We start from the raw sequence: 5,587 nt of genomic DNA, 5'->3' as shown, positions 1-5,587 counted from the left end.
CACCCACCCACCGAGTGTGAGCTATATAAACTACAATAACAAAGTCTTGGCTATAAGGCTTATTGATGAGTGGGTAACTTATCAACATATATCCACTTATCACGCCTTATTTCTTCAGACACAGATCAGTAAGTCAAGCTGACACAAGATAATTCATTTATTCTATGGAAATTTCTCATTCGAGAAATGATGATGCATTTTGATGCAAAACCTTCATCACCTGATGAATAATGTCAGGGGAGTATTTTATTTTAAGATAAATTTGGGGCAAAATGGCTGCTTTGATTGAGATTATGTAAGACTGGTCCTGGCACAGCTATTACTGATTCATTTTACACACAGTGTCTACGTTTAGCTGCTGGGCATAACATACACCTGTCATGGTGAATGGAATAAATAGAAAGCTATATTAGATGAATAGGAATTGCTGACAGTTGAGGAAATCGGTTATTGAGTATTTAACCCCGGGTTTAGCCTGCCAGGCTACACTTGTTTCCCGTGGTTGTGTATTGCCTTCACAAGGGACACGTTTTACCAGAATACATCGTTACATTTTTCGAGGTTCAGTTGGGACCGGAGTTGGCAGCTGACTGGGAAAATCTGCCTGAGAGTCTGAACAAAGGGTCAAATAAAACACACAACCCCACCCCCCCCTTACCCTCGCTTCCTGTTTTGGAGCAGGAGGGGGGGAGGGTCGGTCCTGTCGGGTTGATTCACTCTGTCGACCTCCGAACGGTGGCGATCTTTGCCGAACTCGTGCACCGGCGGTAGTGCTGCTGCTGCTGTTCGTGCTGCGTGTCCTCGTCGCAGCTCCACCGTCCATCTCTGACACTGTTTCCATCATGGTGGACATTTTGTTGTTGATGTTCTTCGCCATTATGGGCCTCGTCTTCCTCTCCTACATCATCTACATGCTGTGATGATGAGGATGATGATGAGGATGATGAGGCGTCCCGCTCAGCGACACAGGCGGCCGGTACACGGGCGTGCGCAGGATGTGTGTTTTTCCTCTCCTGCATCCCTGGTTTCCATCATGGACAATGGTAAAGGAGCGTTTCATAGCGAATGATGAGTGTGATATTTTGCATGCATTATTAAGTGGTAATGTTATACAGTGTGGTGGTAATAGGAAAAAACTACAGATAGGATCAAAGTGAAATACTCCTGAGGAGGGCCTGTGCAGCTTTCTGTGTAAATGACACAGTTTTAAAAATAGCTACAGTCTCTAATATCTGTGGGAAATGATCGCACCACTGCACCTGAAGAAGCTAACCTGGAAATGTTTGACACCAGCTGCCTTGTGTTTCAGGGAGAAGAGCCAGGGCCAAGCCGTGATGGTTTCCCCCATCAGAGCTCTCTCAGGTGGGATGTGAAGAGCGGATCTCCCGCGGAGAGGAAAAACAAATGAAGAAGAGGTGGAGGCCAAACTCTCTCAGCCTCTCTATCCTCCCACTTGCACCCTGTCATTGTTCCCAGCCCTCCTGTAAAGGATCAGACTGGTCTGGCTAAGATCCTCCAACAGAATTTCACTCCAAGGTCCCCCACTTACTTACCTGCAGTCAATCCAACCCATGTGTATTTTCTATCAAGGCTGTGCATGCCCATGTTCCTCTGTAGAGGAGGAGAAATGTTACCTCTGCACAAGTCCAAAAAAAGATGGATGCAGGATGGTTTTTGTAGGTTTGAGTGTAGAATTTGCCTTTTTTATAACACTGTGAGCTAATTACTGGTCCCACCTTTGATGTGTAGTGTTCAGTTTAACAGTATTATCCATATGATTATCCATGTGTGGCCAACCCTTCTGTCCTCATAGGTTTTTTTTTAAATTTCATCAGCTTTGTGTTTTATCAGATGCCTCGGTCGGCTCAGCCTTCACATCAGTGTTAATATTACTTTATCATGTGTTGCCAATATGTTCTCCTCCTCACTGCAATCAAGATTCCCCATCAGGTCAGCGGGGAACGGGTCAGTAGAACAATAACTCTCACTTCAGTGGAAGTAAGAGGCCACACCATATCAGTTGCCCATGTTGCTCTGCTACTGTGTTTGTCTTAATAATATTTTGGCTGCAAATGACACTCATGAAGAGCGACTGTGTCATTTCACAAGTCAGTCCACTGTACGTGCTTTTCATTTTTACCACCAAACCTCATATTAATGATGTTCAGTTTACCGATGCACTGATGATTTACAGAGATTAATGACAGTATTTATCGATATGTCAAATAAAGATGATTTCAGTAAACTGAGTTGCTTTCTCTTCAGTTCATCACCAACGTCACTATATTTTTATAATAAATTATTCAGTTTTGCCAAAGGAAACGTTTCCATGAGCAAACATTTTTTTTAAGTACAAATATAAATAGGTGTTTGAATTACTTTTTTGGGGGTTTCACCTTATTGAATAAGAGGCCACACACAAGAGATGGAGATGGAGACACAAGAGATGGAGACAATAAACAGAGGATTAAAGCATGCAACAAAGGTATTTAGCTGGAAACGGCAGCCATGTTGAAAATGTCTAGGTCACCAGGCCACTATGCAAATATTTGTTTTCAAACTGCTCTGTTGAAAAGAATCTCCATTGTACTGCTCTGTAACAGTGCCTTTTGGATAGTTTGTGAGGCGACTGTCAGACACGTAGGCTACACTAACAACAAGAGACATTACAGTCAAAGATAACCTCAAACAATGTAACTCCTCATAGGACATTAAAATAAAAGTGACACAACTAGTGTATCACAAGGATTTGTCTCCGTGCCAGAACCTATTGTGGTAGTTATTACTCTGTATTTGAGGAGGGACACACATTGCTGTCTTCCAGTGGTTTCCAAAATTGAGTCATAGACCTTGAGGGGGTGCAGATGGTCTGCGATGAAATAAGGACTATTTTTGTCACGCTAATTTTGCCCCTTCAGTGCCCACAAAGCACATTGTTATGTAGCTGCCTCTGTAATCGTAACAACAAAAATAGCCCCACATGTTGTTATCAAACCTGAATCTGGTCTGAAACTCTATGAGCAGGAGCTGTGAACATGTTTTAACCAGTATACGAGCAGCAATGCATTTTCTCCTGCCCACGTTTATGCAGCTGAACTTGACCTCTGACCTCTGAAGGTGGTATTTGTATTATTAATTGTATTCACACCACAGTCCTTGTGTCTCTGGTAGCAGCTTTTAGTCAACGTCAGCTGCTCCAGGACGCTATTTCCTGTTGTCTCTTTGAGTTTGTCTGTGACAATAATCTGTTCTGAGCATAAAGCTGAGTCACGATGACACATTTTCTGGATTGAAGTACTCTGCTTCAACATTTCCTGTCAAATCAGACATACTGGCGTGTTGGTGGTGGTGGTGTGCGCAGCCATCATCTGTATCGGGGACTTCATGCTGCTTGTGCTCCTGCAGATGGCGCTGTTTACCTACAGTAGGCTCTCTGTGTGTTGAACTCTGCTCTCCCCAGATGTGTCGGCTACATGAGATGATGGGATGACAGCAGTGTGATTTCAATGTGACAGTCACAGTTGATGGAAAATAGCAGGTTCGTTATGTTTGGAATCATTCACACACAAATTAAGGAAATGTTACCCTTTGTTTATGAGACCGGGAAACTGCTTTGACGTTTTTGTTTTTTTTCTCCAATAGATCGCATCAAGCTTATTCATGAGTTGTTATCTAAACATTATCTGAAAGCAATCTTCATTTGTAATTCTTGGTTTCATTCAACAGATAAAGCACTCCTCCCTCCTCCATCCTGTTGAGGGCTGTCCATCCCTCTCCAAGGTCACAGGTCAGTGGCTCCTTCTGCTCGTGGGTGGGATTCACTCATTTTGAGGATTTTATACAATCCCTTTAAGTAATCTTAATCTTTTAATCTTTTTTTTTTAAACTCATCTCCTGAACATATTTTTGAAAACCCACTGTTAGTCCCTGCTTAAAGAAAATAGTTCAACATATTTAAAAATATTTTCTCTCTTGCCAAGAGTTAGACGAGAAGACCAACACCACTCTACTGTCTGTGTGCTAAATGTGAAGGTACATCCTGCAGCTGATTAGCTTAGCTTAGCACAAAGATTAGAAACAGGGGGAAACAGCTAGCCTGGCTGATGTAACACTTCATTATACTTTTTTGGACAAATTAAACTCTTAAAAAGATAGATAGATAGATAGATAGATAGATAGATAGATAGATAGATAGATAGATAGATAGATAGATAGATAGATAGATAGATAGATAGATAGATAGATAGATAGATAGAAAAAGGTTGAACTATTCCTTTAAGGTCGCTTTGTTTGTGCCTCTCAGTCTCACCCTCATCTCCACCTCCTCCAACCACTTAACTAAAGCTTCTCCCACATGTGTGCAGACAGACCCACTCTGGGAAATAATCGGAATTCCTCTGCTGATAGTATAATCTACCACTCTCTCCATTACAATACGGCCGCTGTTCTGTCTGAGCACACACACACACACACACACATGCAGTCATCTCACTTCAAACTGCATCTTTGGCATGGCCAGATCAAATGACACTGCAGTGCTCCACAGCAGCGCATGTTCATTTGAGACAAGAGAATGATGCACTGAAGCTGGATTGTAGAAAAGTGTTTTTTGTTCGCTGCCCTGCATGTTGTGTGTGTGTGTGTGTGTGTCTGTGACCTTGTTGTGCTGCTGCTGTAACATAGACCTTCATTCCTGACCTCCGTGAACACACACACACATACACACACACCCCTTCCCCTCACTCACTGGCCTGCCACGCTGCTTCTAGCTACCATATCAGATCATGTCACAGCTACGCTATGTGTCCTGTCCATTGAATCAAAATAAGCCAGAACAGGTGCTTTATTGTTTCTCAGCTGCAGAGGCCCCTGGGTTTCCCCTGGAGTGGTATTTTTGGGCAGATGCAGTAATACAGGACGTTTTAAAAAGTGTTTGTGATGACTTTAAAAGGAAAAATCCACCCGGAGTGCACTCTGGCAATGCTTCAGCTGCTGGCAGCATACCTCGCATTTCTCTGCATATTTTGTTGTCTTCCCGTATTTTTTTTTACTTTTACGGATAACTAGTAAAATGTACACAATGTGACAGATGTTTCCAGTGTCTCTAGATCTAAAACATAAACAATGAACAAATCTCATTTTTTCCCCCCAAACTTTAAGCAATTACACAGGGAGCAATCAATTACAGAGGAGGCAGTGAATGCTCTGCAGCCACAAAATATGATGATTCAAATAAGTGGAGTGACTCTTACTTTCGCTCTACTTTTTCTTGCTGCACCCATTTGTATTCCACAACTGCAGGAAGCAATCAAGGGGTCTTTCAGGGGAATATTTAAGTAACCACTTACTTTAACAGACCTGGACAACATAGGCTGAAGAAAAGTGGAAACGCCAAGATCATAAATTACAGCATTTCATCACATGATAACTCCTGGACTGCACTGAACACAACAAATGGAAGAGTTTCCCAGTGTGGAGATGTTTTAAGTTGATGCCAGATGCATGCTGCTGCTTTGTAGTAACATCTCCCCTCTGTGGCACCTGTAACCTCCTGCAACCTTTTACGGGATGCCAATGAGATGGAGTT

General features: G+C 42.6%; 1 long non-coding RNA gene across 1 annotated transcript; it reads left to right on the top strand.

The window, feature by feature from the left end:
• The first annotated feature begins 56 nt into the window (after positions 1-56).
• LOC111658457 (uncharacterized) lies at positions 57-2,245 on the top strand. The gene is made up of 2 exons (XR_002760999.2): positions 57-1,043; positions 1,310-2,245. It is a non-coding gene; the product is annotated as an uncharacterized LOC111658457 (long non-coding RNA).
• The last annotated feature ends 3,342 nt before the right edge of the window (positions 2,246-5,587 follow it).

Source organism: Seriola lalandi, unplaced genomic scaffold, assembly GCF_002814215.2.
Source record: "Seriola lalandi dorsalis isolate HSWRI2012SDOR001 ecotype SW California unplaced genomic scaffold, Sedor1 jcf7180002054443, whole genome shotgun sequence".
Classification (NCBI taxonomy): Eukaryota; Metazoa; Chordata; class Actinopteri; order Carangiformes; family Carangidae; genus Seriola; species Seriola lalandi.
This window is presented reverse-complemented; position numbering and strand designations above follow the sequence as displayed.